Genomic DNA, 23,105 nt, shown 5'->3' on the forward strand with positions numbered 1-23,105 from the left:
CACAATGAAGCCTTTCGATAAATATCTATTATAAATAGAATTTTCTTACAGCACATTAATTATCTGCCAAAAAAAACTGCACATGAGAATCATCATAAAATTTAATCTATCCACGCATTTTCTTAATCTCTTTTTGCGAAACACCGGAGTCTACTGTTTCGCAATTAACAACGTATATAAATTGCATTCTGATGCTCACCGAGCACATATAGTAGCTCTCGCGACTGGCAACTGGATGAAAAAAAGGGAGAAACATCCGACGGGCCGTATGGGGATTAAGCATTCCCGTGTCTAGAATACGCGGGGCTCGCCACTGTTCGCTCGTTCGCGCTCCGCAAAAATGTCGCGATCGTGCTCGTAGTGTTCCAGCGAGTGATTAACTCGCCCAACGACTCCGCGAACGCGAGACCGCAGCCAACCGCGCATACAGTTGATTAGACATGCCGCGGCTGGCATGGCGCGGTGCGACGTCAGTGCGTTAATAATCCCGCGGTGCTTGGCAAAAATGATCGCGTGCTCGACGTAAATACCCCTGCTGAATAGAAGAGAGGGCGTGGACGAAAAACACACGTATATCGAAAATTCGCGAGACCGCTCGCCGGCGCTGCTTATCGCTCACGCGCGTACGTATGTACATACATCGATCGCCGATCGGTGCGCTCGTACTCGCATTAAAACGATGAGTCTGCGGGGACACGACGTACGGGACACGTGCGTGCACATCGCCGATGCAGTCGGCAGAGTTAAAGCCGAACCAGACGCATTACTCAATGCACGGGCGAAGGTTAGACCCCACTCAAATGCCGCATACGGATACGATTTTTATCGAGGATAATCTTTTTTTTTTTCAACGACAGGATAGAGCGATCCTGGACATCGCCGAGGATATTGAATCATAGCTACACTGCGTCTAGCTATGATTTCTCCACAAAGATCTTATGTACGGAAAATCTTTTTTATGCCAACAATATAGCAATTTTCCAATTGAAATATCTTTAACATGGCTTAATCTTTCCAAATATTACGAGATAAATATTGTTTAATATTTTTCTAGAATATCGGTGGAATTTCATTCTTTCTAGAATATGTAATTATACAAAATTTAACTCAAAAGAATTGTGCAAAAGACAAAATAATTTTTTTCCAATTCTTCCGTCCAAATTTTTTCAATTTCGTTTTATAACTATTTGTATCTCTAAAGACGAAAAATTAACTTTTAATTTTACGAGCATATAAGTAATTAAATATAAATAAAATGTATCCTTTATAAATATACATATATATATATTTCTACGAAAAGATATTAAACATATTTAATATCCATTCGTAGAAATATATATATGTATATGATATTTTAATCATGTAAATTTAGAGTTATAAAAAAAATTGCATTCTCAGAAGTTCTGCTTGAGTCACTCACAAGCTTTAACGAGGGCTGTCCGCATCGCTCGTTACATTCATCTCGACGAACGATAGTCCTATTGAAGGGCTGCCGGCGGCAATGACATTGGCGATGACAAAGTATTCTACGTTGTATGCGATACCGCGTAGCGTTGGTCGAAGTCCCCGCCGAGATCCCGCGATCGATCGTCAACCGGTGAAACGCGAAGTCCAATCAAGCGTGCCACTGCACACCGCGCGACGAACCGGTGTTACATGTTCCTCGAACCCCCTTTCTTTTTCTTACGCGCGCGACACGCTCGAATCCTTCCAAGCATTAGCGTAACGTTTCGCCGACCGTGTTCCTTCGTATAGCTCTTCTCGAAAGGTTTTACGGTGGGAACGGATATAAATCAACTCCGGATTGTGTGTATGCGGGACCCACGTGGGATCAAAGCGGAATGTAAACGCGGACGAAATTTACGATGCGGTCAGTCGAAAGGACTCTGCTTGCCATTGAAGAAATTTTACTTTTGATAACGGTGAGAGAGAAAGAGAAAAAGAGAACGTCCATTTAGTAATGTGCCCTGAAATGATATTCTCTCAGGTGAACAAATAGATACATTAATATAACCGATATTCATTATTGTAATGTAATATATACAAAAATTAAAGATAAAGAAATCACACACACATATATATATATAATATATATATATGTTCAAACTGTGTAAAAGAAGAGAGAGAAACGAGAAAGAGAAAGAGACGTTTCCGACATCGACGATTATAATCACTTTTCTCAACGATCGTAATGTCGATCTAAAAAATTGATCTGAGTACCGATAATTCCAATCTCGCTCCACTTGTCATCGACAGTTCGAGTTTTGATGCTCGATAGCCATCGTTTTCTCTCGTACGTGCGGATATAGAGCTCGTCACGAATATCTTGTTATTTTAACGAGTGTCACAGCATGCAAGCTGCGTTTTACCGCGAGGATTGCGTGCAAGTTGCAGAGTTAAGCGCAGTCCGTATTGCAGTGCTAAGTGTAGCGAAGACACAACTATACTTTAAGTCCGTTTAAATTGAATGGAATGCTTTCATTCATCCGGAAAGTAGAATGTTACAAATGGAATATTGTAAATACCGATACGCCAATTTACAAGTGATTAGCACGTTTTGCGGTATCATTGCTTATAATAATCAATTATAATAATAACTTTTATAATTATAATTATAATTATAATAACCTTTTATAAAGATTTTTGTAGTAGATTTATAATATATATCTATGTAAGACACACACACTTTATAAAAGCAATTATTTCATTACACTGAACAACAAATTTTGATCAATATTTGGTTTCCCAACAAATAATAGATGTTTTTCGTAAAGCTTTTTACGTTGAAAAAGGATATGTTTCTAAAAAAATTATTGCTATTTTATCAGAAACGTATCGACGTGGATACATCCTGTCGAGAACTTGGAAACGAGGCGTCGCAGGTCCGTTTGCAATATGCAGTAAAGCACGAATGCAACAATGCGATCTCCCTTCCACCCCTTTTCATGATACGCGGGGGGTAAAGGACCCTTCAGCTGGGGACCGGATATATATGGGATGTCTCGTTAATCAAGAGAGCCGCGTTATCGGCCACGAGGTGTACAGGGGAGAAAATAGGAGAGGAGCGAGGGTGACCGGTGTTTAACGGTTGACAAACGACCGGCGAGGTACGCGGCCGCGTAAACAACCGTTCGTATCGCGCGTGAAACTGCCCCGCCCGGCCTGCGCTTGCGGAAGGAAAACGCGGGAGCGGCGCGATGCCGTTCCGGCAAAAACCGTAAATCTGCCTATTAAATTACGATTAACGATTCGCAGAAGGCGCGAAACAAACGCGCGCGCGGAACGTCACGAGCGCGAGCAGAATGTGAGCAAAACGTCCGCGTCCATCCCGCGCTTTGTCTTTTTACCTTTTCGCGAGTCGTACTCGCAACTGCGCTACGCAATGTGTAACTGCGCAAATTAAAATTTATTAACTCGCCACCGGAAGTCACAACAAAGCGGCCGCGTTTTCTTCGTATCTGTGTCTTTGAAGCTCGCGGTTAAACGCGCACAAAAACGTGCACTCCGTCGTAAAAAGGTGCGTATAAGAAACGCATTAATCGTGATTTAGATAAAGACGTCAGATATCCTGAGATATTCAACAAAGATGCTTCTGCTCTCTTTCATTTAAGCCACACACACACACACACACACATATTTAAGGATTTGACTAATCTCAAACCGTTCTTTTTTTTTAACAAAAGTTTGATTAAATATTTTCCTCCAATTTAAACCTCAAATAACCATTATAATTTTTATTCTTTACCTTATAACTTTTAAAATAAAATTCTGGTAGGGTAAAATAGACTTTACACTTTAAAACAGATGAAAAAAAGTCTTGTATTCATTTTCAGAGTTTACTCTATCCTCTTTGCAAGGCTTGATTATCAATTCGCAGATTGCACAGGTTGATTCCTAACATTACAAATTTAATATTTTTTTATTTTCAAATCCGACGTTACTAGACCGTAACGATTTTAAAGTGTATAGTTTCTGTAACAAGTGATTAGAATTGAAAATGTATACTTTCCATATCAAAAAATATATTACATACATATAAAACAGTTCAATAAAATCAATATTTATATTCAACAATAGTTTTATAATTTAAACGAAAATTTTCTCATTTTATTTTAATTATTTTCTGAAAACATATGTCTATTTTTTATTAAAATAATTTTGTTATGATTTCTAAATTTTTAACTCTAAATCGAAACATTCGGCTTATAAGAGTACATATTATATAAATTGCAATATATTAATCTGTCGCCACAAAAATAATACAGTTTAGCGATACTTTTCCCAAAATGCTTCCAGAATTCCTAGGATACCAGAGACCGATAATTTTGGAGTATTCGTAGCGTCGAGTCGTCGGTCGATCACGTATACATACGTACGAACATTGCCAGACTCCCTATTCGCTTGATTAGGACATACTTTATTAACTTCGCCGGCACGTACAGAGAGCTGTCCAGACGGCGAAGGGTGCATTGTATCATCAAAGTGACGCTGAGGGAAAGCATCCGGAAAGCGTATACCGTTAACATAGCACGTTTATATGCCCGCCCCCTTTGGCTTCTTCGCTTCTTCGCGCCGATTCCCTCCCCGTTATACCCGAAATTCTTCCTCTTCGTCGGCAGCCGGAGAATGTCAGCTGTGCAGACTTGAGAAACTCTAACGACAACATTACGGTAACGGAAAACGCCGGAATGCGTTGGCATGTGATAATGGAATGCGATACCTTCATAGTGATAGCGTGATGTTGAAATCTGATCATTACCTCTTTCGTTCCTTTGCTGAAGACTTAATGCAAAAGCAGGATATTTATTAAAATCTCGTAAAAAAAATTCTTTACGTGAATTCCCGAATCTTCCAGATAATTTTGTTCACAATTTCAGGTAAAACAATAGAGAATTTTTAAATCTAACTTTGAAATAAATTAGAATGCAAGCAACACAAATAAACTATATAGTGAAAATTAGCGAAATACAAATCAATAAAATATTTTAAAAAATCATAAATATCAATCGATCGGATTTCTGAGCAGCTTCTACTGTAGCTATACTTAAACGTAAAATGCGTAATTCATATTACAGCAACTGCACGGATTTCAGATCGAAGCTGAGCTACAATGGTGGTTGTTCCCGAACGCACCGGTCAAACGAAGAAGAGAATGGAAGAAGGCAAGGGCCCGAAGGAAGAAGAATGTCGCTCCCTGTTGCGGCTTTCGCATGCGAATTGGACAAAAACTTGAAGACCTTTAGGTCCTCCCTTGACGTGCTCTTCAAGCGTAGCACCGCGCGGCTCGTCTTTACTCGCTCGCGTCGCGGCGTTCTTGCGGATGGAAAAATATACTTCAATACGCGAGATCGGGTCTTTACTTGCCGAACGCGCCAATTCGATTGCGACTTGTAAGTGCGCATGGTTATTACAAGGAAGCTGATCTAGGAATAAATATCTCTTCGCGCTTCGAATTATTCGCACCCGCATACTGCTAGCTGTAGAAGATCCCCATTGCGATATTTCGACGGCACAACTGCACATTTACCAAACACCGAAGTTCATTTCAATCGTATCTGCCAATTAGCGACATTTAGGAACCAATGTGAATCTGGTGCAACTTTTTCAAAAATAAAAACAGATACCGTGGCGCGTTTGTGTTCGTTTGCACCTCAAAGACTAACAAAATAGGTAAACAGCATCCTCAGAAACAGAAGATATATGTATCAGAAAAAAAGATGAATGATAATACGATCACATATTTTAATGCTCAACAGCGATTATTACAAATTATTAAAACCTGTTTTCAACCTTATAAAGAAAGCACAAACTGTGAATGTTTGGAGATTTTTTATTACGAATCTGGTAATCACATAAATAATTTATTTCATGATTTGGAAATAAAAAGTGATAAATTCCAGAGATAGGTTGAATCCATATTATTGTCTCAGTTTAAACACAAACTTGCTTCGACTTTTAAAAGAATTTCCATTAAGAATTCCCATTATGGACAACTGTAATGGTAGCCGATAAAACAAGCGTTGCGTCTTTAGTTAGAAACGAACAGTATTTCAAATTGAAATTCGACTAAAAATTCGATTAAAGTCTCCATAGTCTTTCCTATCAACCCTCAATTCTATAAAACTCATGTATTTAGTTACCATTACTATGTTTTTCTCTGAGTGTAAGAATTATCGACAAAAACGGACCACTTATACGTAAGTTTTATTTCTTTTTAACGAAGATATTTTTATCCATCTTAGATATTATATCACAGAAAAAAATGAATTCCTGATTCACGTATATTTTTATTCTTGTATGCTATTTACTTTTATTTAAGTATAAAATGTTCTCTTCAATTATAAATGTTCACTGGCGTCAATAATAAATAGATTTGTGCAAAGTATATTTTATTCTTAAAATTGTGTTCTTGTTTCTAAAATCATTACATAGTTCTAACAAACTCAATCGCATTATTTAGAAACTATTTATTCTTGGATTTAGAATTACAAATTTGAAAATTCGCCGGCAGGCGGCAACAGTATGTATAAAGGCCCCTTAGTAATATCAAGATGTCGGAAGTGCATGGGTATAGTGAATGACGTTTGACGATGGTTTTGTGAGTGAACTTTGCATTCGTGGAACGTATCTCTAGATGTGGTTCAATCTTTAAGGATGGATGAAATATTCAGCTCGTCCTAATATTTCTGTCAGTTATATTGCAAATGGGGATGCGTGAACAGCCGGCCGACTTTGTCACTGCGACGCGACGAAGAGGCGGTTGCCTATACACACGGGCGGATTTTCCGCGGCGGATTCGCGGATCTGCTATCCACAGTCAAATGGGTGAGATGAGCAATGAATCTGCCGCGGCGGATCCGCCTGTGTGTGCAACCAGCGTTCTCTACCATTATGACGAGGTTGACCGTCTGTTTGCAATATAACTAACGGAGGTATTGGTAGAACGGTCTCAGCATTTCACTTGCCTTTGAATCACATTAGTAGAGTTTGATTCAGTCTTTCCTTGAGAGCTTGTACTTGTGCACATTAAGAGACATGCTCTATATAAATGTGGCACTTCATTATCATTTACAAAGCTATCGTTACTTACTGCAGCATTGGTTTCTGTCATCTTAATGTTACTGGAAAGCATACTGGGGGCTTGAAATAAGTTGACAAAAGGTATCATTGAAGAAAAAATAATGCTAATACAAGCATATTTAATGATGAACGAGTGCAATTTTTATTCTTTTATTGAAATAAAATTTGTTTTGAACTAAGAATATAATTTATTTCATTTTAAGACTAATTTATTTTTAATTAGAAATTGTTTATTCTTGGCGCTATTTTAAGCATAAAATATTCTTCGATTAAAGTATTTATGCATTCCTTTAAGAATTCATTTTTTTGTGTGATTGCATCCCAACTTTGAGAAAAAATGTGTAAATATAGTTTCGTCCTACATATGTATATTAAACATTGATATTGTTGATATTTAATTTGTCTGAGATTTTTTCAATTGAAACAGTGATTTCTTCAACTTTTGATTAAGTCACAAATATGTTTAATGTTAAAAATAAAAATTAAAAAATTATGAAAAATGATAATTTCGCATCAAATCTCCTCTAAGAAAAATTTGACCGTGGATAATACTGAATGATGTTAAAATTACGTGTTCGCGTATTACAGACGAAGAAGGACGATTTATCGATCACCAAACTTGCTAAGAACGAAGGCCTAGATGAACCCATATACTTCATCATCGTGTTCGTGCGAGTAAAGTTTCCCGCTTTTAAAAGTTCGTTATCCCGATGACTGAACGCGTATAAATGGCCTTCGCGCTAGTCGAATATCTCTTTTCGTTAATGAGCGGCCGGAGTTCGTTTATGTGGCCGGTAAAGTGATTTAAAGGATCTCGATGATGAATGCTCCAGGCACGGAAGAAAAAGAGAGAGAAAGAGAAAGACGACAGCTGCGCGTGTAAAAGCATAAAAAAACGTGTGAAGTTTTCCGATAAATTCCACAGGACCATTTAGCCCATAGGCGCCCGTGTAAATTACCGTCGAGTCTGGGTCTTTCCTACTAATTAAAAATGAAATGGTACACATAAACCGAATACTGTTGACCAGTGAGAGCCAACCGTAGAGAATAACCAAGGAGAATATCTCTCCGGTTCAGAAACGCACTTATCCCAAGATGATTTTTATAGCAACGGATCCGGCCGCTTTTTCTCGTTCTTCGGAGTTCCTCCTCTCTCGCCGCACCAAGCTCTTGCTAGTTCCGTGCGAGCCCCCTCGCATCGTGTCCTGCCTTTTACGGTACGCCGCGACCGCTCCGAAAGCCGCTAATTAGGTCTACTCGCGTTCATCTGAAGGACATTTAATCGTATTCAGAGGACAAAACCGAGTTCACAGTCCGATGCAGTTCCCTTAAAATCGCGTTTAGTAAAGCACTCTAATATTTACACGGCGTCGCTTGGTAACGCCCATGCCCAACTCTTATTTTGTGCAAGTCGGCGACGTCGTTCATCCGACAGGTGTTCTCCGTATAAGCCGTAAGCCCACGCGCACCTGGAGCCTCAATATCCTGAGATCAGAGACTATATTTCTTATGAAAAATATGGGCGTTGCAACAAAATCGTCTGTTAAATAAAATAAAGTACTTCTTGTTCTTTCCTATAAAAATTGTTTCTCTCTACACACACATATATATATGTATAAAATAAAAAGTACATTCATAACCTAGCTTTTATCTCAAAGTACATGAATCATTCTATCAAATGCCGATATGCGGCGAAGACAGAAACAAAGTCATAAAACTTTAACAACGCATCCATAAAAACGAAGAGTTGAAAGTACTTCGTAATATTTGCTTTTACAGCAATATTTAAAATATCAACGTATATAAAACGATCTCATGAAATAAACTCGCAGTTAAAACAGGTAAGTCAGGCGGTTCTCTGAAACTTCTACGTGCCGTAATTTCACTTTCCTGCGTCATCGAAACGAGACATCGATAATCATGAGATGCCACGGCGATCGTGAAGAGGCAGAGCTCCAACTTGTCTCGTCGATGCTCATCGTTTCTGAGGACATTAAAGAAATGTTGCAGAGACTTGCCGCGATGGAGAGATGACGGAACTTCAACATTTTAACAGTTATTTCCTTGTGACGAACCGAATCGAAAATAACGAATATTCATTATGCTTTCCACTTTCCTCGTCAAGTTCATCGAGCTATCGCAGCTCTTCGCAGCACGCTCGGCGGATTACAAGACATTCTTTTTTTGCGTGGTTCTACACTTAGATGCCACGCAGTAAACGGAACGCGCGACAATCGAAGGTAAGATGACTACAGTATAGCCGATGATTACCGGATCTGTCGAGTGGCCGTTCTTAGAGCTGTAGAAAACTTAATGACATTAACAAGTCGAAGCAGCTGTAGCCAAGTTGCACGCAAAGACAAAATTGTGTATTGGTGAAAGATAAAATTATCTATGGTGTTTCTTCTTACAATTATATATAGTTTATGTATATTATTAGCAAAATAAAATGCGCAAAACAAATTTTAAGTAATATTTTTATTTGTTACTCATTTGTTGCTAAAAAAGTTGTCAAAGAAAAAATTTGTTGCTCTGTTTAAAAAAAAAATGTTACGCTAAAAGAAGATTAACCTTCTATCAGTGTACAAATATTTTAACGTTAATCTATCACAGATTGCATAAGAAAACTTTAGAAATTTTCCATTCGGCAACTTTTTATTTATGTTTTTATTAGCCTGAAGTTTGTTATAATTGTGTGTTATTATATATGTGATATATATGTGATACCTTTATTTTTTTTTAAATATAGCACCGTATATCTGGCAAATATCCCGTATCCGGCGGCCGGATATTTACCAGATATCCCATACTATATTTCTAAAAAATATATCAGTGTGATAATAAAAGTTTTCAGATATTCGTACCATTAATACGTCATTTCAATATAAAGTTTCAGCCGGATATATTGTCAAAACTCAGATATCCAGCAATCTTTCCCGAATATCCGGTGCGTCCCTATTAAAAAGATATCTCTCTTATACGATTACTTTTTTACACACATTGCATGTGACTTTTGACCATAATGAGAATTGCATGCTTAGTACAAAATTATCGATATCTTGTATAATTAATTTGACAATAAATAAATAAAATACGTGCTAAATGCATGATACACACGGACCACACTTCTGTCGGCACCGTATTTGCTTACTTTCATTATCAATAAAGAATAAAATGCTGACCGTTAGGCTGTTCGAGGTTCACGTCAGTTCCAATTGAACGCCCACAATCATTCTCTCAGACAAGGCAAAGAGATGATGCCATACATCAGCCAACTACTCTCGTATTTAATAGCGAAAGAGTAAACTCTCGTCCGCGCATATTAAAGGCCGGGAAGGAAGCCGGGGATATGAAATCTGTCAGTGCCGCTCTAAGGCGATAATGGATCTTGGATGGTACCACTACTAGGCGAGATACATTTCGCGAATCACGGAACATACAACCCTGCGAATGAACGAGCAAACGAACGAACGAACGAACGAACGAACGAACGAACGAACGAACGAACGAACGAACGAACGAACGAACGAACGAACGAACGAACGAACGAACGAATGAACGAACGAGCGGCCGGTCGACCGAGCCCGGCGCGCTGGTTCAAGGGAGGTTCGGTATGTTAATTACAGACCAACATACGTATCCCTCTCCCGCTCCCGCATCCCCCACATCCCATCCCCTGGCCGTGAGTTACCTCGGTTGCCAGCCGATTCGTCTTGGAACGGCCCCCCTTGCCGGTCTCGTTGCACGCAGGGCTCGCGTGAGACCGACGAGTCGACCTTACGACCTGAGAACGCCGAGAAACGCTCGTTTTGCCCTCTTTCGAGCCCGCGAGAGCCACGCGGGGAGAAGAGAGCTCGCCCCTATATACGCGGCCCGGCTCTTCTTCTAACCGCCTCCTTTGCGCCTCCTTCGATTTCTTTCGAAGGCTAACCTGATCGAACGATCGGCGGAGGGTCCGCGACGTCAGCCGCGCGCATCAGAAACAAACCACTGAGATCGGGGAATCGAACGTGTCCACGAGATCTACGATCCACGGACGCGCGAGCTTAGATCGGATGTTTCACGTGTCGAAGTGCCTTCACGAACGAAGACCATCGTGCAATCCGTTAGGGGTTCAACTAGAAACTACTTTTCACTTCTTTCCTAAATCAATTAGGAAAACCCAATGGATCGCTACTGAAGCGTGAAGCGTTAAAGCGTGAAAATTCTCATCTTACATCAGGATCGCGAAGAAAAACATTGAACAGAGTGTTTCGTATGCTAAAGCTTCGCGGATTAATGCGAAACAGCAACAGCGACTATCTAATACAATCTAATCATACGCTTCTATCAGACTTATAAATTGAATGAAACCGCCATCGCTGCTATATTCTCGTATTGATGTGGAAAGCTTTCCTCGCTCAGTTTCTTTTGAGATAGAAAAAGATAGCTACTGATCTTTTACGCAAGATGGAATAACTACGATGTACGATAACGACCAACTAGAGAATCTTGACTCTAAATTGACCAGAGCTATCACTTGTAGCTTGGTCATAAACGGAGATTGAAACAAAAAATTTCTCAAAGAGTCTTCGGCCGCTCTAACTTATAACTGAACCAAAAGTACTACCGTCATTAGTTCAGTTTTTTCAAAAATGTAAATGTAACAAAACACGAAATAAATCACTTCATACGCAAAAAAGAATACTTAAAAGTCGCTTAACAAGATCCGCATTAGTCATCGTAATTATAAAATAATTTCATACATGGATATATAATTATGATACGTGATATTAGTAATTATTACGTTAGGCTTCTTCCTTTATAATTTAAAAAATCTCGAATAAAGCCGACAAGTAATGTGTCATTCCGAGAGAGTATCGGGAAAGGAAAACTAATTAAAAGAGAAATTGATAGATAGGCAAAGATATACGATAAATACAAAACGTATTTATCGCATACCTTCGTATTTCCTTAGAATGCTTGAGTAATAAAAACTGAATCAATAAGAGACTTTAGCACAGTCTGTGCAGTGTCAATTTTAAGCGATTTGATTACCATGCCACGTGGTGAACAATAGAAATTTTATTTGTATCTGTTATATTTGTTAAATAATGTATTTCATAATGATTAAAACAATTTTTCCCGCTCTGAGTCGAAAGGAAGAGAAGAGCCGAGATCATATTGCAAAAAGATCTTGGACCGACTGACCCGAGTAAGACCTTGAGGTCAGAACCGCGCGCGTGATGGGCGGATCGATAAGACGTTGAAAAAACATTCCTTCGTGCAAAAACGAAGAAATGATTGCGATGGGTGGCACCCGTACTGTTTCATTCTGTGAGCGCGGTGGTCGAATGTATGTACGTATACGTGCATTCCTCCATCTACGCATTGATTAAAAATTTCTGGTTGAAAATGAATGAACCAGAAGATTCTGTGTGAAAATCTTTCGACTAGCACGGCATACGATCTATTCAGTAATTACATATTTAATTGTTGCAAAATACTGAATTTATTATAACGAATAGAATACAAGTTAAACTGAAATATTAATAGTGAAAAATATCGAATATATTAATGTTGAGCGATATTTGCAACCAACAATTCAGATCAATATTTTAAAGTTTATTATACAAAATAATAATATCATTCAAACTAAAATCTAGTCAGCTTTATATTATCAGTATAAGATTACGTAACAAATACAGTCTAAATCTTATTTTATATTACTTATCTGAATATTTGAATTGTATAAGCAAAATATATTCCAATTAATGCAACCAGATTCTCTTTTCAATACGTCGACGATTTGCACCTGTGTTCCTTATCCACAAGTAGCGAGAACGAAGACGCTACGTGAACGTCGCGAACGAGGTGCATGCAATAGTAGTGCGTGATGGGTACTCACCGCCAAAAATGTGGCACGTATCCGGCGGGGCACAGGTCTCGGCACTGACCACAGGGCGCACCTTGGAGGACGACATTACCGGACGAGTAATTACTGGGCGGCGCGTCTTGTCCCGGGGACAGCATTCTGAAAACAAACGCGAATTTACGGTGAGCGTGTCATTTTGACACGGTCCCCCTTAATGCCTAACCATTTCGCTACGCTGGAAGTGTTTCTCAACCCGTTCACGTTCCACAAGAAATGTAGCAGCTACTTCGAATAAGAAAGTGATTTTTACAGTAAATTTAATTAGCAGCAGTAATTTTTCTTAAAACGTTGAAAAAATAAGTCCTTTCATATTTGTACAAAATAAGATAACACATATATGGAAGGGTAAAAACAACAGTAGTGTGTCATTTTTTTTAATCGGTCAATTTAATGTCATTGGTGTAATCTACTGAAGCAAATATTACGAAAGAGACAAATCGTTTAATCAAAATAGGTTCAGAATAAAGGGAGATGAAGATATAATTAAATCTTCGATTATCTTTCGTGACTTAAAATAATTATAGGTATGTAATTGACGTAAGATATTATAATGTAGAGCACACGACTTTGTTATTGTCATGAGAAATCAGTTGGATCATCGCGTGATACAGAGATCCCGCTTAATTATCACGTCGGAGGTCGTCACGATCAGGGAAATAAGCTGAATGGGCGAACACGAAGTGCGCGTTCCGTCACGCCCGAGCAGATTGCGAAATTTGTCTTCTCGCAATGTAGATCGAAGAATAGTATCCGTTTACGGAATTACGATGAAATTAAACGATTCTTGTGCGATGGTCGCACTTGCTTTGCCGAGAGCGAAAACTTACATCCGACGCAGTATTACCGCGCACTCGCGTAGGTAATTATCGTCATTTTGTTGACGAACAAGGCTTCCATGGTTTCATTTAGATCCGTTTAAAACCGTAACGGGGCATTACACGCTGTTAAAGTAATATTTCTTTTCCTTAACTCAATCCTTCTCACTCATTATATACGCCTTTTTACACCTCGCGATTGTACTTGTATACATATAGATATACCTACATTATACCTAACACAAATAAACGAAGGGAACCATAATCGAATCTTGGAGTCTAATAATATTTTTGTATGAATTTTACATTGAGTTATTGTGAAAAATATCCCAGCTAGGCGGGAATCTCTAACGTCTTATCCATGATTGTCACTATAGTGACAATCAATGACAGTTGCACTTTTTTCCAGGATCCTTGCTACTGGCTGTCGCTAGTGGGATTATTTAACGTCTTATCGATGATTATCGCTTAACGATAGCAATAATCATCGATAAAACGTTAAAGAATCCCACTACTGATTCCAATTTGGACTTCTATCATCATAAATAATCAAGCGTTCGAAACGAGTTTGCAACGCGCGAACGCATTTAAAGTGAATTAGACGGGCATCAAATTAAGTCAAAGTTACATTCGCGAGCGGTAATAAAGACTTCTCGTTTGCACTAATATAGCCAGGAAGTTGCAAAAATTCTTATGCTTAAGTGTCGATCCAAGATGAACTTACGATTTACGCCACACCCCCTGATCTCGCCGGTTGATGTAAACCTCCGTTTAGGTTTACAGGGACATCAATCGTGCCAGCTAGTACGCATTATACGACAAGTTTGCCCGCGAAAATAATTAATTAACGGCGCTATCTAATACAGGGAAACGGGTAGTTACGCCCTACTCGCTCGAATTAATAACCGACGCTCGTAATTAGCGGGTAAGCGACAGCGTTCCGCTGCCGTCGCGGCCTTCGATCGTCGACGATTAACTGACATCGGATGTAATTACATCCCTCTGGAATATTTTATTGCGACGAAAATCGTTGTTGCAACCTCGGGTGCCTGCTCGCTAACGGCCTTGCTGCTCGTTCGCCTGCTGTCTTTTATCGCATAATGCTATTAATCAAAAATAACATCGTATTCTGATTAATTCTAATCGAAAGAGTAGTCTATAATTTATCCATAAAAAATACGTAACGAGAAGATTGGGTCGCCTTACAAGGTATTTTTTTACGTGTAAAATAATTGAAAAAGTTATAATGAGAAATGAGAAAATTTTACAAGACCATACATTCTCGTAAAAATAATTATAATTATTTTTACGAGAATGTACATTCTTGAAAAATTTATGAAGAATTATCACTTATAAAAAGTACTTACATTAAAAGTGATTACATTACAGTCAGCATTAAATTACTTTTATCCATTATCACAGAAGAATGTCATGTTAACTTAGTGATGTGCAAATTAATACACACACAACTATCGCAAAGTTCGTTGATAGCCAACAAATGTGCTAAAATATTGCAGTTGATGCTATCTCCCGCGTTTTCCTCATTAGAGTGTATTTTTTGCAATTTCTAAAATTAAAATTATATTTTTTTATATAAATTCTGTGAGAACTTTTATATTATACTTATAACGCTGTATATCCATTTTATATCAATTCTGAAACATTCTCTATGCTGCTATATACCGCTCAATATCTCCTCCTTTTGCCATGCTATCCTTTTAGATTTGAACTGAACTGAACGCCTACGCGTCTACTCTAGACGTTGTAGAATAACTTCGAGAGGCACCGTCACGTCACACGATTCTTTTCCAGAATGCTTGCTGCTTTACGATGACATTATGAATATAAATGCTACCGTTTAAATTACATTACAATATTTTGACATGACATTGAGATTACATACAATGTATGTAATCAACCTCAACTCTTGCTAAATCATTCGGCCCAAGAAATTTAAACGTCTATTGGGCATAGTCACACTAGCTCGGATCAGTTATTGGTATAGATATAAAATTATGATCGCTTTATGTATAAAACAATATAAAAATATTAGTCAAAAGATAAGGTAATGATAAGAGCAACCTGCTACTTATTTTCCCTTAATGGCTTCTGTGAATTATTAAATAAAAATTAAGTATCCTAACAGAGAAAGTGCCTGGTATTATTATTATTATAGATTTACCTTTTAGATTTATAAACTTTATGCACCTGTATTAGCAACGAATGTATTGGTAACGGATTAAACTTACAATGAGGAACATCGATGGTTCAGGTATCTGCGTACAAGATCGCAACAGGTAATACAAGATTCAGCGCAGTGAGTGTCGCGCCGAGATTTACAGATCTCGAAGGACGTCGAGGAGAAAAAAAGGGGGAAAAAACGTAACCGCGCCGGATTATGGCACACTCGACGGATCTCTGTCTTCGCACATGCTTACATTCGCACACATATACAAACATATTTCTCCGGTCATCGTTCGAATATGAACGAAGTCAACTTTTCACTCGGATATGCAGACGTAAGAGGCTTACGTTTGACATAATTGACGCCGCCACATACGACGCGCGTCCTATAAAAATTACCCGTCTCTATGATGACAGAGTGGCGTCATAAATTATAAGCGGTTTCACGATATAGTCAATAGAATTTCTTCGTCGATATTTGATTGCAAGGATTAATGAGAAGGATGCACCTACAGCTATTAGCAGTTATACGACAAACAAGTGATGGAATTATTTATGAAGCATTAGTCTTAAACGAAGATTTGGGATTAATTGGTGCATAGTACATATGTCTTATTTTCGATATTAATTGAATACTAATACATATTCAGGTTTCTTTATTTAAAAGATGCACCTGTTAAACTAATTATTAATAACAAACAAGTAAAAGTCTGGAATTATTTCGTCTTGAACGAAGATTTGGGATAGTTGATGCATCTTGTTTTCTCGATATTAACTCGATACTAATGCACATTCAAGTTTTATGATTTCAAGAGTACTTATTTGAAAGAATTGGCATTGTTTATTATTTTTTAAAATTTTTAACACTTTAGTAATTAACTTTTATTGATAACATATTTTCATATATTAATCTAGAGCTATTTAAAAATATATTTATAATATATAAACAGAAATTTGTTTCATTAAATTTAACTGAATTTGATTTATGAAAAATAATTTACTTTAACTCTATATCCCTCTTGAAGTTCAATCATATTCTTATTTTTTAAATTTTCAATGATATATAATCTTGTAACTATCTAAACAACCATGATTGATCCCGGAAATGGTAATTGTGTAACTATACAAATTGTAACTCTACATTATGATTACAATTTTAGCGAAGGAAAATTCATCTTAGAGCACCATAAAGAATATATGCGGGGGTCGATTATCCTGGTGCACCGCGTATGCCTGTAATGCCCCGTATATCACCGACAAAAAGCCGGATACAATTGCAATTTGAACTCGATTCAAATAACCGTAGAATCTCTGACGGCGATAAGGGACGGCCAGGCTCCAGTCGAGGCTCACCTGCCTTCGCCGGACCACCGTAAGCCATTGAAATTTAATAGCATCACCGGAATTGAACGATAGACGTTCCGCGCAGCTACAGCTGACGCGCGCGGAAAGCGCGCCTCAGCGCTGCTACAAATTACACCCGGTAATTCAGTTCCTTGACCGCAAAGTCCCACAAGAAAGTTAAGTCCATCCCCGTGGCACAAGTGAACGACCGCAGCTTCCCGTGTTGCGGATGGTTCATAAGTCAGCGGCAGGCGCGAAAGTGCGAAAAGAGATTTTGCGAATGTCGGCCGCGCGAAATATCACGCGCGAGATTCGACGCGAGATATATATCTCGCCAATTCGTGAGAATTTATTAGCGACCATTCGTGCACGTCCGCCAACCGCACACCCGCTATCACGTCAACTTTGTCCGCTGTGGTTTAACTCCATTACGATCGCTTTCGTATCGGAATTCTGAGATATATAGTAGATGATGGCGCTTGTCAAAAACAGTAAATGGAAATACGGTAAAATTGATATCGCATTTCTCGGAATAGAATCAGCGTCACGAACTCTCCTTTAATCTCATAATTAAAGCTATCTAATTTTCGTAAAAATTGAAAGAATACACTGAGAGAAAACTGTTTGATATATTAATATAGTTGTTCCCCCAAAATGACTACATAATTATGGTTATTTAAATCATTTTTTATAATAATTTCAGCCATTCTTATGGTTATAATAACTATAATTATAGTCATTTTCAATTGCCAACTATATATATTGGTTGATAGAATATTATACATATATTTAGTAATTATTACTAATCTATAATAGTCATAATCACAATTACCGTAATACGTAATTATAGTTACAAATATCGAAATATCAAAAAGTTTTTCTCTCAGTGTACCCCATAAAGTAAAGCTATCTACCCAGAAAAAAACTATACATTCTTATCGCGTACTGACATCGCAATGGATGTCACAAGTATTAATTACTAGATCATAGTTTTTAAGTATAGAACATTTCTCGATTGCACCATCTCCTGTCTCGAAGCTTTATTATAATGTGTAATATTACTAATATATATAATATTAGTAATACTGAAATTAATACCGAGGAAAAGAGGAGATAAATGCGGGGATATGCACTTAAGAGTTGCCACTTTGTGCAAAAGTTAACGGCCGCGAATGGTAGGGATCGACGTATTATAACCGATCACCAGGAAGCCCCGGCTCTCGTATTCGCCCCGAGCTTTGTCTTAACGATGAACGTACGCAAAGTTACCGCTGATCGCCGACTCATGCTTACGAACGTTGCTTGCATCCGCGCGTACGTTATAATGCGAATCATTGCCACCGTACACGCACGGATCCGGACGGACGCGTACAAACGCCGCCGAACGACAATTTTATCCCGAGTCATGTAGTTGCGCGCGAAAAGAGGACAAGCCGCAGTAAACATCAAATTTAATTTAGCGGTAATATACGAGCTAAACGGGAACTTGTAACAAAACACGTGATCAAGCAATACTGTAAAAAAAATTTATGTAAATTTTCATGTAAACAATTATAATTTTGAGATCTACTATTAAAGGTATACATATATTTACAGACAGTTAACAAAGTTATATCTCACAAATAAAATTACTCTTTTTTTATAGTAATTAAACAATTTGCAAAAGTGAATTTACAAATGAATTTAAGTGTTTGTAGGATTATTTATGTAATAATTTGCCCCAAACGTACAATTTTTCTTAAGCTATATATTATATTAAGTTCGTATATCGATACGTACAAATGTAAAAATGCAAATATAATATGTACAATATTCCATACAAATTTGCAAACTCTTTTCTTACGTTATATACAAAATATATTATACTAATTTTCAATGCGATGTCGTAATCTACTTCTAAATGAGAAGATATTGCAATTGAGACATTGCTTATAAAATAAATCGCTCAAAGATTCAATTCGATACACGTGGAAGAGGAGTCATCTTTTACCTCGAATATCCTCTCTATTTGTCCGTAATGTGCGAGCGTACACATCGTGGGCACGCGATTACCATTCGTCGAAAATTTACAGCGTCGTTCGCTTTCACGCATCAGGAGTTCATTCGCTAGCTAATACGCGATTAACGCGCGAAAATGATTTACACACTCGGTTTCTCCGGTGTGTCTCACGCCGGATACTAGTCCGCTGGAGCTCTAGTACAGAGATTGGATGTCTCGAGTAAACAACGAACGCTCAGCGCTCGCACGCCAGGTGTAATTTTCTGCATCGACGAGCCTCGTCGATGGCACGGCGCCGCTCATTTTTAGGAAATCCGTGTGCGCGCGCGTGTATGAGAAATGTTCACGAGAACATAGTTTTCACCATTCGTGTGTTGCATTCGTGTGTTGCAAGATAAATAAACGCTGTGTCGTAAGTGTGTCGTAATTATCGTTCTCGACTCTCTATCTCTCTTTTTCTTTGTCACCCTCCTTTAGATGAAACGCGAAATAAGGAAAGCAGGCTACGCGGGCGCATGGAGAAGAAGCGGTAAGACTATGGTACTACTCGCGCGATAATTAGTACCTTTTTGCATCGTTAACGTTTAAGCGGATGAACAACGATAGCGCGAACGCAGGCATGTTAATGGATACGACAGCGAGCATGCCCGCGAGTGTTCTCTGCCCCCCTTGTGCTTTATAATTCGTGAAACGACCAATTAACGTTCTAGGAGAAGAAAAGTAGGTGGTGGTCCCATGCCTTTCCTCTGCCTTTCGTCTCCTAAATAGTTCTTGGACGTGCGTTTTGAGACCCCTGTGCAAGGTGGCACGTTTACTAGCCGCTTTCAACCGCTTCCCCGAAGCTCCGTTTTCACAAGAAGGCTTTTCGAGAAGATTAATCCTTTAATGATTATGCTCGTATATACAGCGTAAAAAAATTTATGCAGGAATAAATAGCACATTCTTAATGGCTTTGAAAAGTTCATCTATCGAAAGTAGAGTTTTGTACAGTTCATATATTTTTTCGAAATGTTAATGAGCAGTTTTTTTTAAAGATGTTACGTTATAACAATATTTTTTCTCATAATATATAATTCTTACTGGACAATATATTTTAACTGAATTTCTGATTATGTATGTAAGATGTTTTGTTATTGTACATTGAAAATGACCCGACCGGTGTCGAAACGTTTGATTATTGTACTATATACGTATATATATACGTTTATTAAAGATCTTGTATTGTAGTTGGCTCGTTTGCCCTTGTTTTATTTATTGATTTATTCTAATTGAGCCATATTAACATTTAATTACATATATAAATGTTTTTAATTTTAAATAATTATAAAAATTGTAATAGTTACTTTTAATGGTACGCGTAATTTTTTTAAGTGTCCATTTCAGTAAAAAAAATACAAAAAATAATTATAACGTGTCCATTTTAATAAGAAAATTATTAAAAAATTAATTTTTGGGAACGTTAAATCTTTTCAACGGTTCAAAAAATGCTGATATTTATTATATTCCGCGTTATTTCTATTTCTATTTCTATCGTGAGCTTATACAGTAAATGATGGAAAACATTCGATATAAAACAATATCGCATAGACTGATACAAGAAATCCGAAACTAAATAAAGTTAGGAATACATAAAATGACAATCAAAGAGACGACAAACGTTTCGTGACAAATTTCGTACGTTCGGACAGCAAACAATAGAGATGTTTGTTGCAGGATGCACTGTCAAGTTTAGGGTTAAAGACCTCTGACAGGGGCATTATTAAAATCCCCGCGGCGCACCACTACGCCTGAGATCGCCTCGCATGACTCGGCGCGGTATCGGCAACCCGTCCACCAGGAGTCGGCAAACTATGACTCGCACGTTCTCTCGATACAAAGACTCCGATCAGCTCCGCTCCGCACGCTCTCGCGAGAATCCCCCATCCCATGTCCGCGTCTCCTACAAAACGCGGCACGCCGATCGCGACGCGAGATGCGTCTTATCTCCGCACGGGGCATAGGCTCCCTTCGTTTCTTCCGCGACGAAAGACGATAGAAGCGAGCACACCGGCCGCCGCAACCGTCGCCGAAGCGAGCCGAGTCGAGTCGACTCGCGGAGAGCCGTGCTGGCCGTGCACGATATCTCCGATCGAGAGCATGCGCGCGCGAGCGTGCGTTTGCGTGCGTTTGCGTGCGTTGCGGATGCCGCGGGTCTGTGCCGTGCGGCTTCGACAACGTCATACGGATACGTGTGTGTTCGGACACGTTCGTACGCGTATATATGTACGTACCTGTTGCTGCTTTCTCTGCGGAGTGCGACGCCAATGCTAGCGTCCGCGGCGAGGTCCAAACGAGATTACCGGCGAGACGACGTTGCTGGTCCCGCGACGTATACTCCTACCCCGTGGCGTACGATGACGATCCTCCGTAATTGGCGTTGATGTCGCGCGAGAACGAACGAATCACTTCCGTACCAAAAACTCCGAGAAACGGACGTACCAGCGTTCGAGATTCAAATATCACGGCGTCCTGCATCGCCGGGTATCTGCGCGCGAGCGTGTCGACGACGCCGTCGGCGCACCTGCACCTGCTGCACTTGTCGCGACACAACCACCGCACCGTAATCCGCGAGCCGTCGCGTCGCCCTGCGAATTCACCGCGCGATACCGAGGATACCGAGGAATAACAACGACCGGGACGAGTGACGACGACGACGCGGGCATCCTCGTAGCATCACCGTTAACACATAACACGCGCGAGTCACGTTGAAACTCCAATCCGTGCTTTTCTCTTTGCTTTTTTCCGATTTTTCTCTTCTCTCCCTTCTAACTCCGCCGCACACACACACGTTTCGTCTACCGACTGCCGAATTTACGCGACTTCGCTAATCTCATGTCGCTGACAATTGCACTACAACCGGCGGTAGCGGGGCAACTTCGCGTCGCTGACAACTTCACCGCGGGTGAAAGCTGACGCTCTGCAACTTCACGTCGCTGACAACTTCACGAGGGTCGGCAGCCGGTGTCCGCGAACCAACTCTTTCTCGATCGAGAGATTTCGAAAAATCGAAAAATCGAAGCCAATACGCCACTGGATCACATACAACTGTCATATACAAACTCAGAAAATCAAATCCATCACGATTTTCGGAAGACGCGAACCGGGAGGATAGCTCCAGCAATAAGAAAGGAGGGCGCAACGGCACATACTTTTCTCGGGATCGGTCGTTCGGCACCGGTGTGCACCCTGTGCACCGACACGAAACGCTCGCCGAAATGCCGACCTGTTACTTATCGAAGATTGCCTTCTCGTTTGGCGGCGCACCAACGCGAAGAGTCGCGAGACTCGAGTCAAACTGGCCGCCGAGATGAGGCCCAACTCCCCACAACTGGTCGTCGCTTCTGAGATCACCCTCCTCCTGCTACACCGCGGATGCCACTGGACGTTCTCCTTACCGACCTTACCTCCTCCTCTTCCGCCGCCCCTCGCGCCTGCTAAGGCCTGGTCCCGTCTCAACGCTCTCGCATCATTGTATACCTCCTGTTCCGCCGGTCGCACTCGCGCGCCTGCTCTCTCTCTCTCTCTCTCTCTCTCTCTCTCTCTTTTCTCTCTCCTCTTCTTCTTCTTCTTCTTTTTCTTCTTCCTTCCATCGTTCCTCCTTACACGCGCGCGCAGATTTTCACTCGTGATCGTAAATGAATGTGCGATCGACGACGAGCGCTTTGCGAGTCGACGGCTCGCGTGTCGATTGTGTTCGTGGTTAACTGCCTGGTTTCGCGGAAAGTTATCA

General features: G+C 39.6%; 1 pseudogene; it reads right to left on the reverse strand.

Annotated features, from left to right (window-relative positions):
* Positions 1 to 21,693, reverse strand: part of LOC108726511 (uncharacterized) — a 52,827-nt pseudogene extending 31,134 nt beyond the window's left edge.
* Positions 21,694 to 23,105: the final 1,412 nt, after the last annotated feature.

Source organism: Mycetomoellerius zeteki, unplaced genomic scaffold, assembly GCF_001594055.1.
Source record: "Mycetomoellerius zeteki isolate Tzet28-1 unplaced genomic scaffold, Tzet1.0 scaffold111, whole genome shotgun sequence".
Classification (NCBI taxonomy): Eukaryota; Metazoa; Arthropoda; class Insecta; order Hymenoptera; family Formicidae; genus Mycetomoellerius; species Mycetomoellerius zeteki.